Genomic DNA, 10890 nt, shown 5'->3' with positions numbered 1-10890 from the left:
AATAAGAACAGCCTTTCCCTTCTACCATCACTCCCGGCAGTGATCCTGACCAGGCATGGAGCCCCCGGGAGACAAAGCAGCTAAGATTACACAGAAATACAAAAAATGTCAGGTTTATTCATTCAATTTTTTTTTTGGGTTCACGGGCCTCTCACTGTTGTAGCCTCTCCCATTGCGGAGCACAGGCTCCGGATGCGCAGGCTCAGTGGCCATGGCTCACGGGCCCAGCCGCTCCGCGGCATGTGGGATCTTCCCAGACCGGGGCACGAACCCGTGTCCCCTGCATCGGCAGGCGGACTCTCAACCACTGCGCCACCAGGAAAGCCCTTCATTCAAGTTTTTTAAATGTCCTAGTTTGGGGCCATACTAAGGATCATAAAGGGAATATTGATAGCCCAGGGAAAGGAGAGAGTACTCCATTCATTTATTCACTCAACTATTAAATTTAAAAAATATATATTTTATTTACTTATTTATGTATTTACTTGGCTGCGCCAGGTCTTAGTTGCAGCACACGGGATCTTCGTTGTGGTGTGCGGGATCTTTAGTTGCGGCATGCATGTGGGATCTAGTTCCCTGACCAGGGATCCAACCTGGGGCCCCTGCATTGGGAGCACAGAGTCTTATCCACTGGACCAGCAGGGAAGTCCCCCAACTATTAAATTTTAATAATAACTGCTATCATCTACTTGTTATTGGGTACTGTGCCAGCACTGTGCTCAGCACTTTAATATGCATTGTTTCATTTAATTCTCACAACAAAATATAAATGAGGTAACTACTTTATTATCTGCATTTTTTAATTAAAAAAATTTAAAAGAGTTCTTTATTATTATTTATTTATGTTACTTATTTTTGGCTGTGTTGGGTCTTAGCTGTGGCATGCAGGACATTTTCGTTGCGGCGTGCGGGCTTGTCTCTAATTGTGGCGTGTGGGTTTTCTCTTCTCTAGTTGAGATGCGTGAGCTCAGTAGTTGTGGCATGCAGCCTTAGTTGCCCCGCAGCATGTGAGATCTTAGTACCCTGACCAGGGATCAAACCTGCATTCCCTGCATTGTAAGGCGGATTCTTTACCACTGGACCATGAGGGAAGTCCCTACATTTTTTAAATAGAGGAAACAAAGGCACAGAAAGTTAGGTCTGTCTGACTGGCTGGTACCCAGTACTGCCAGGTGACAAGACAGTTTCTGCAGATGTGGGACTCATGGTGTAGTTGCTTTCCAGCCAGAGGGATCATGGAGGTTTCTGTGAGAGGGACCTTGAAGGTTACAGAGGATTTGGCTTTGGGGTGGGGGAGCATTTCAGGCTGAGAGGAAGTTTGGAGCAAGAGTCGGGTGTGTTATGGGGTTTATTCAATGGGCTTTGGGGAATCAGGAAGTTTCTTAGGTAGGATCGTCATGACTAGATTCACATTTTATAAAGATCACTTGCAGGACAGACTGCAGAGGAAAGAAATGAACGCAAGACAAGCTAAGAAATCTTTCTGTTAGTGTTTTGTGGTAGACAAAATAATGCCCCCCAGGGCTTCCCTGGTGGCGCAGTGGTTGAGAGTCCTCCTGCCGATGCAGGGGACACGGGTTCGTGCCCCGGTCCGGGAAGATCCCACATGCTGCGGAGCAGCTGGGCCCGTGAGCCATGTCCGCTGAGTCTGGGCGTCCGCAGCCCATGCTCCGCAACGGGAGAGGCTGCGGCAGTGAGAGGCCCGTGAACCACACACACAAAAAAATAATAATAATGCTCCCCAAAGACGTTCACATCCTAATCCTGGAATTTATGATCATTTTACCATACTCAGCAAAACGGACTTTGCAGATGTGATTAAGTTAAGGATTTTGAGATGGAAAGATTATCCTGGATTATCTGGATGGGCCCAATATAATCACAAAGGTCCTCATAAGGATAAAAGGGAGGCAAGAGAGCCAGAGAAGATGTGATGACACAAGCAGAGGTCAGAGTGGTGTGATTGCTGGCTGGGGACCACAAGTCAAGGAATGATGGCAGCCTCTGAAGCTGGAAAGGCAGGAAACAGTCTGCCCTAGAGCCTCCAGAAGGAGCACAGTTTCTGCCGACACCTTGATTTTAGCCCCATAAGATCCATTTTGGACTTCTGACCTCCATAATCGGAAAATAATACATTTGTGTTGTTCTAAGCCACCAAATTTGTTAACAGCAGCAATAGGAATGAATGCATGTTCCTGGGGTGCAAGCAACAGAAACAGACTCTGGCTACATTAAGCAAGAAAGAAGTTAATTGGGAGGATACAGCTGTACAACTCCCAGCCCCAGGAATGAGAGGAGCCAGAGCTGCTTTGGGTAATCTACAATAGATTTCAGGAACAAGGGCACAATACTGAGGGGAATGTTTATTTCTTCCTCCAGCTTTTTTCCATGTGGAGGGACCCCTTTTAGAGTAATACTCTTGCTTCCTGCTGCACCCCCTCATCCATCTATCCTCCCCAGAGGAGGAGGAGGAAGAGTGACTTATCTGATTGGTAAGTTTAGGGAGAAGGAATGGAGCTCAACTCAGCTCTTCCTCCTTCTTTCTCTTTCAGATCCACCTCCCACAAGAACCATGTTTTTTGCTCTCTTCCTCAATGTTCTAAGCTTCCCAGGGTCTGGCCTTCACAGGAAAGACCACAATTTTCCAGCACTGCCTAAGACTGGGTGGAGAAGATTAATTTGGGGGTTCAGTATTAGTAAACCCGCTTGTCAATCGGACTGAAAGGGACATCCCCAACAACTTTGTCAGTAATAAAGCTGATATTCTGATCTCCCTCTGCCCTACTTCTGTAGCTATCTCTCTTTTGATTCTAAACTTGGGTGAGGCTACCCCCAAACAAACAATTTCTCATGGATGCTATGACTGGAATGACTCAGCTCAACTGTTTTCTGCATCTGTGCCATTCCATTCAACAGTGAAAGTCCTGGCTTGGCTTGGGTCTCATGTTCGCCCCTTGGCAAAGGTGGAGAGTACCTTGACTGACAGTCCCCTCAAGACTTCAAGAAGGGAGAAGTAATTCCCCCAAAGCAGATGATGACAGTTTCCAAAATAAAGAAGGAAGAACTGTTGGACATGACAGCTGTCAAGTCACAGGTAGCTATTGCAAAGGTCCAGGAGAGAGGTAATGAGGAACTGGACTATTCTATGGGGGTAGAATTAATGCGACTTGACACCAGACCAGATGGGGATGAGAATGTCCCAGTCTTGGGCCAGGTGAATAGGGGGATGCTGGTGCCATTAATATTCATCTCATTCATTCTTCAGTTGGTTGATTCAATATACACTTAGTGAGCATATATTATGTGCCCAGTATTGTGCTTCGTGCTAGGGATCCAGTGGTGGACGAGAAGGGTAGGATATCTACCCTCATAGAACTTGCAGTCAAGTGGGGAAAAAAGACAAGATGGTGAATTTCAGTACAGTGACGGAGGCTATGCTGGGGAAAGAACGGGCTGCAGCAGGAGCACAATGGAGTGGCACCTAGCCCGGATTTGAGGGGACGTGACATCTAAGAGAGATGAAATCTCAAGAATGAGGAGGATCTGCCTAGAGAGGAGGGAGGAGACAAAGGGAACAGTGTGTGCAAAAGTCTGGAGGCAAGAGAGACTATGGCAATTTGAGGGAACTGTGGTACTCAGCAGAAGAACGCCTCTCTTACGCCATGGAAATTCTATGCCGCAAAGGGCTTGAGGAGAAAAGAGCCACGGCTCACCTACAGAAACTGAAAGTGTGGAACCTTGCTTGCCTCCCTGGCAACTGGGGAATGAGCACATGACCAGGCCTGAGCAGTGGGATGTTCCTGCCCAGGACTTTGGCCTTTGAGAGAGAGAGAGGAAGTGGCAGAGCCTGTTCTTGGTGGGAGGGGAGAGTCCCACAGCAGCTGGTGGTCAATGGCCAGTAGTGACCATCCAACCAGGCTTTTCCTGTGCCATGTCTTTGCCTGTGTTCTTAGCCTAACTGCTTTTGGTTCCTATCCACGTTTAGAATTCATAAACACCTCATGTTATTCAATCAATTCCTTCACTGTTTAGGTTAGGCACCAAAACCCTGATTGGTACAGAGCTGAGAGAGGGTCAGCCTGACTGAAGCTACAACTTGAGAGGGTAAGAGAAGAAAGAAGAGGGTGGGGAGGAAGGGACTCACAGGAATTTTCCTAGGGGCTTCTATGGAAGGCTTTCTTCTCCAGTAAAAAGAGAGATGCCCAGGAGGAACATATCCCTTCCTGCTTGCTTTTGGGTGTGGAGGGAGGATGAAATGCTTAGTTTAACAGCCATCCTGGGACCATGAGGGAGGAACCAAGAGACTCAGAGAAGCTGACCCAGAGTCTGACATTACTAGCTGCTCAATTAAACAATCTAGTAGCACCACCTTCCTCTAAGTTTCTTGTGATGGGAGATAAATCCCTCGTGTTCAAACCACATTCATTTGGGTACTCTGGTACCTGCTGCTGAAGGCACCATATGGGACTTGGGCAAGTTACCTAACCTCTCTGGGCCTCAGTTTCTCTTTGCAGAGTGAGGATGATCATACCTGCCGCATAGGATCATGGTGAGTATTGAATTAGCTGATGGATATAAAGTATTTAGCGCAGTGCCTTAACTATTACTACCTGCATCAAAACCATGGAGCAGATGCATTTGTCTCGGGAGAGGGTAGAGAGAGGAGAAGGGGAATGAAGCCTAAATAAGGGGACCCAGAACTTAAGGGGAAAGAGGTAGCCAGCAAAAGAATTGGGGAATGATTAGAGAGTTAAGAGGAAAACTTAACTCTAAGAGGAAATTTAACTTTAAGAGGAAATTTCATTCTACCCACCATAAGTTTTTTCATCTGGAAAACTCCTACTTTTCCTTTAAAGCCCAGTTTACTTATCCCCTTCTCTGTGAAGTCTTCCTGGGCACCTGACCCACAGCCTCACACTCTGAGTTAGTTGTCCTGATGCTCTGGCTCCCAGAGCACACCCTCCTTTTCTTGCACTTGTCATGATTTATTGTAATTTTCTGCTTTTATTGTGATTCCTGCCTCAGACTGCAAATAAGCTCCCTGAGAGCAGGGGTGCCCTGACTGGAAATTTTGCTCCTAGTGTGGGGCCTCGTGGCCAGGGGTAATAATACAAGCTAACATTTAATGATTGATTACCCTGTGCCAGGCACTGTGCTAAGTGCTTTGCACATATTTAATAATTTAATCCTCATGACAACTTTATAAGGTAGGTGCTAATATTAGTCCCATTCTTCAGATGAAGAAATGGAAGGACTAAGAGGTTAAGTAATTTACCCAAGGTCATGGCTAGTCTATGGCAGAGCTGAGCTGGACGACAAACTCAGGTGGCCTGGCTCCCTAGCCTGTACTGTTAACCATATGCCACATTGTCTCTCATACGCCATGGGCACTGATAAATGTTTGTTGATTGAAATGATAAGAAGGAGTGTTACCAAAGCCAAAGAAAGAGTTTCAGGGAGTGCATTAGTCAGCTTCAGCTCAGTCATGCTGCAGTGACAAGTAACCCCAAAATATTAACTTACAGAAAAGGGTACATGTCAGCTGCAGGTCAGCTGTGGTTTTGTTATACATCGGGGATGGTGGCTGAGCAGTCCCTATCGAGAACAATGCTGTTCTCAGGGGAGTGACAAAAGGTACACAGCTGTGTTACGGATGGCTTGTACTAGTGACAGCTGATAGTGTGAATATCTTCCCAAGTCCATGCTCAGTGATGTCACATCGGTAACTTGAAATCGGTCATAGTGGGAGCATTTATACTATAGAAATTGGCAAATATTTTTTCCCCTTAGAGAGCCTGTTGTTAAACATTTACCAGTCCAGCACTAAAAAAGGACAATGATGTTGGGTCTTAAAGCTTCTGCCCAGAAATGGCACAGGTCACATGCACTCACATTCTACTTGCCAAAGCAAGTCTCATGACCATACTGCAGGCAATGAGGACAGGAATATACTTCTCCCACTGGGAGGACCCCAGTAGAAGGAGCAGTGACTATTCATGAACAATAATATAATCTGCCTCTTGAAGGAGTCAGGATGAGGACTGAGAAAAGCTCCTTGGAACTGGCCTCAGAGAGTTTGTCCATTGCCTTTAACAAGGGAGCAGTTTCAGTTAGAGTTTGGGGTGGAGGGTAGATTGAGGTGGGGGAGGTGTGAGTCGAGATTCCACATCCTTGAGGCTGGGCAGGGAAAGGACAGAGGCAGTGGGGAGCTGATAACCTGAGGAGTAGCCAAGTGGAAGGCAAGGTGTCTTCTAGAAAGAGGCAGGCTCTTTATCAGCCTGTCATTTTTAGTATCAACCAATCTCTTTCTGCAACTATGGTTTTTCTACCTTTATGCTTCATGCCGGGGATGACACTAGGTAAGGCAAAGAATGAAAGAAAGAGTCTCATTTGAGGATGCTAAAAGTTGAGGTCCTGGCCTAAGGAAAAAGAAAAACAGAAGAGACAGAATTCGTTCCCCACTGCCAGAACCAAGCATTTTCATAAATATGGGGGACCCTGGGGGTAGGTGGTGTGGGGAGTGGCAATGATAGGATTCCCAGACAGGTGTGGGAAATCCTAGAGCAGATGAGGATCTATCACTTTTCTGGGGGCAGGATTGTGGGGTGAGAGGAGGGCAAAGAAAGCATAGGATCTCAGAGTCCCACCCCTGCCCCCAATTCAGGGCAAGACCAGGGACCTGAGACACCCTCATGGGCCCCCTCCTGACCCAGTGTGCTGCAGGGCATCAGAATGTGTAGTTGCCCATTGTGGGTTGGGGAGCGGTGGGCATGGGTGACCAGTGGACTAGAAGAGGCCTTGAGGGGGTTACAAGGAGCTCGCAGTAGGGACCTCTGTGGACTGATGACTGGAAAGCAAATGGGGACAAGGACAGCCCTGCATGCCCTCTTAGGAGGAGCCTAGTGTGGTGGTGAGCTGCCGCCACTGCTATTTTAACAGGCTCACTGTCCCTTATCTAAAACCAGATGTGATTCAGAACTTGGAGTTCTTTGGGACTTTAGACAAAGGTGACACGGGGCACAGCAGTGCGTGATGTAACACTGTTAGTGTGGTCCGGGGCAGCCCCACGTAATGAAATACATTAATATTTCTTCAGTAAAATGTATGGGATGCCTAAAGATTACAGAGTCTCATATCCTTCAAACCAGACTGTCTTTCAGGTCAGATTTTGCTGTCAAGTTACTTTTGGTGCCAAATTTTCAAAGTCTTTCCTAGAGCAGTCCTGGAAGTCGGCCTGACTCCTTCCTTTCCCTCCTCCCCCTCCCCCAGATCCAAGTGGTCGGCAAGTTGCATCTGTCCTATCTCCTTAACACCTCTCGTGTCTGTCTCCTTCCTTTCATCTCTCCTTCTACCTCCTGGCTCAGGCCACCTTCCCCTCTCACCAGGATTATTGCAGCTACCCCCCTGGCTGACCTCCTACAACCTCCAGTTTCTCTCCCATATTGCCCTGAGAGGAGTTGCTCTAGAATGCAAACTTTTGGCCTGCCTGGGGTGTTCCATCAGGAGAGTGAAATGATTAATGAAAAATACCAGCAGAACTAAAGAATGTCAACTTTTCTTTAATGGCCCTGGGTATGGAAACATCTGTTTTTTGTTTTAAGTCTTTACTGAATTTGTTACAATATTGCCTCCGTTTTTTGTTTTTGGTTTTTTTGGCGGAGAGGCATGTGGGATTCCAGCTCCCCGACCAGGGATTGAACCCGAACCCCCTGCATTGGAAGGTGAAGTCTTAACCACTGGACTGCCAGGGAAGTCCCTGGAAATATCTGTTTGGAGTCCACTAAGCAGGAGACGACTTGCATGTTCCCAGATAGAGGTACAGGTAGCTCAGGACTCCCAAAGTTCCACATTAAGATGTAAGCTGCAGTTGCTGCACAGAAAGAGGGTTCTTCTAGGTGTGAGAAGCTCCCATCTCCCATTCTCAGGAGTCTGGTTCCCTCCTGGCTCCTCCTGACTGCTCAGGCAGGAGCTGGTTATGTGCCTACCTGGTATAAGCAACTGGTACAAAACACACATCTCCCACCTGCCAGACTGCACCCCTTCTTCTGTGCCCTTCTGGGGCTCCATAACCTCTCCTGACCTGGCACCACTTCCCAATCTCTGCAGCATGCTTGCTGTCCCTTTGCCACCCAAACCACAATGCTGAGATGTGGTTGTCTAAAGAACTGGCTAAGCCCAAGAGACCTAAACAAGCAAAGCCTTTCAGCTCACAGTGTTTTGAGGTCACTGTGGCCAAATGCTAATTTCCATAAATGCTGCAAGCCTCCCAAGAAAAGGCTTATGTTGTTAACAGCAACAAATACATGCTTTGGGGGGAATGCTGCACATTGGACACTGCCTGTGAGGAAACCCTTGTGGAATTAGCCAGAAGTTCTATTGGAAAATGATGACACACAGCAGAGGGCACTGGGTTAGAAGTACTCCTAGAACAACAATTATTGAGCACCTATTATTTCTGGCGGTCAGAACTCTGTGGTCCCTGTGTCAGGGACCTCAGGTGATGGTGGACACAGACAAGAGAGTGAGCACAGGATGATAGTACAGTGTAATAAATGAGCTGGGTTGGCTAATTTAGTCATTCATTCATCTGATGCGTATTTATTGCACTCTCCTGATACGCTAAGGACTGGGCATTTAGTGTAGACCAGGCAGGGATTCTCACTGCCCTGTTGAAGTTTATAGTCTACCAGACATGAGAGATATACACAATGTACTAAGGAAGCATTTAGTAGAGGTGAATAAACTAATCTGGGATGGGGATGGGGGTTCTGGCATAACTTTACAAAGGACATGACTCCAGAACTGAGTCCTGAAGGATGAGCAGGAAGGAGGCAGCAAAGAAGAAGCAGGAAGGGTGTTCCAGGCAGAGGGAACTGTTTAAGCAAAGGCCTCGAAGCATGAATCAGCTTAGTGCATTTGGTAAGTGCAAGTAGTTTGGTATGACTAAAACACAGAGTTTAAACTAAAGAGGGGCAAGAGATAAGGTGAGAAGCTAGTCTGACAGGCACTATTTAATCTCAAAGGGTCCTGAGTTCTGGGTTCACTTGCTTGGACTTAGCCTGAAGATAGTAGGAGATACTGGAAGAGTTTTGAGTTGGAGTGTTTATTAGTTAGGAAACAGGCTCAGCTACTATAACAAAGGCTCCAAAATAACATTGGCTTAAACAAGGTAGAAGCTTGCTTGTCACTTATGTAAAAACCCGGGTAGGTAAGCCAGAGTGGGCATGGTGGCGTCACAATCCTCAGGGACCCTGGCTCCTTCCCGCCCGGGCATCCTTTAATACACAGCTTCCTTCTAGTGGTCCAAGAGGGCGGCTGCAGCTCCTACCATCACATCTGCATTTCAGCCAGCAGGGAAGAGTAAAGGGGCTGTGGAAGACACACCCCTTTCCTTGAAAGGCATAACCTAGAACTTTCACACATCACTGTCATTCACATTGCTCCATCCAGAATGTAGTCACGTGGCCACCACTGGCAGCCAGGGTGCTGGGAAACATAGTTTTTATTCTGGACAGACATGTGCTTATCTAAAATGTAGAGGCTCTGTTACTAAAGGAAGGATGGATGCTGGGGAAAAACTAGCTGTCTTCAACAGGGAGTGTTAATCCTATTTGCCATTTGGAAAGGTGTCTCATGGGTGGAGAATGGACTAGATGGTAAGAGGTCAGAGCCAAGTGTATAATCCAAATGGTAGCTACTGAGGCTTGAACCAAGGCAGACATCTGGGGTGTGGGAGGTGGACAAAAAAGGCCTAGGGGATATTTGGAAGTTGAATGGACAGGATCTGGTGACCAGTTGACTATACTTTTAATTTACTGTACTTAAGATAGTACTGTGCCTAGCACAGTGCCTGGCACACAGTAAGTGCTTATGAGTGAATGAATATATGAGGTGAAAGGGGAGTGAATGAGTGAGTGAATGAATGAGGTGAAATAGGAGGAGTCAAGAACAACAGTAATAATAATGGCTTCAGGAACTAGTTTGAGGAATATCAATACTTAAAGGTAAATATCAAACAGTTTAAAAAATAACATACCAGTTGTAATCTGTCACTCCCCCTTTCCTGATGGGCACTCCGCCCCCCCACCGTGATGTCTCCAGCTGGTTCCAAAACTTTCAGTCATTTTTAGTTTTTAGTGCAGTTTCTCTCTCTCTCTCTTTTTTTTCCCTCTTTTTTTTGGCCGCCCCTCACGGCATGCGGGATCCCAGTCCTCCAACCAGGGATCGAACCCGCGCCCCCTGCAGTGGAAGCGTGCAGTCCTAACCACTGGAGCGCCAGGGAATTTCCTAGTTTTTAGTGCAGTCTCTTGTTTGGGGGCATTAACTTGGTTTTTCCTTTTTCAAAGGTCAATCTCTGTTGGATTCAAAGTCGCAGCAGGCAGGACTGGTGGCGGGAGAGGAGATGGGCGTGCTGTGTTCTCTCTTCCTCCCTGCCCTCCGGTGGAGGAACAAGAAGGAAAAAAAGACTTGTTTCCTTTGGTGCCCCCAGCTGGCCCTGGCTGACCCCTCCGTGACTGCTTATAGCCAAGCCATGCTGCTAAAGGGCTCTGTGTCAAACAGCTTTCTCTGCCGGCAGCCTCGGGCTCCAGCTTCACGGCTCACCTCGTAGCCCCCGCCGGCCTGCTGCCCGCGGAGCTTCTACCCTCTGCAGCCCCAATCCCGGGGCCCGTGGACATGCGCAGAATCAGTCTTTCTTCCTCTTCTTGCCCAGTTGCCACCCGGTCACCTCCTTGGCCTTGTCTCTCCAGTGCCCTTTCCCTTATCTCGGTAGCACCAGGGCGGGTCGGCAGGTGCGGGGCTGAGCTGACAACTACGGGGAATGAGCGGTGAGACGCCCTCTGGTGGCACTCCGAAACGGATGAATAATTCCCTTGGTTCTGTTCTCATTAT

This window comes from Aethalodelphis obliquidens, unplaced genomic scaffold (genome assembly GCF_003676395.1).
Source record: "Aethalodelphis obliquidens isolate GAN/ISIS:26980383/991018 unplaced genomic scaffold, ASM367639v1 scaffold9, whole genome shotgun sequence".
NCBI lineage: Eukaryota > Metazoa > Chordata > Mammalia > Artiodactyla > Delphinidae > Aethalodelphis > Aethalodelphis obliquidens.
This window is presented reverse-complemented; position numbering follows the sequence as displayed.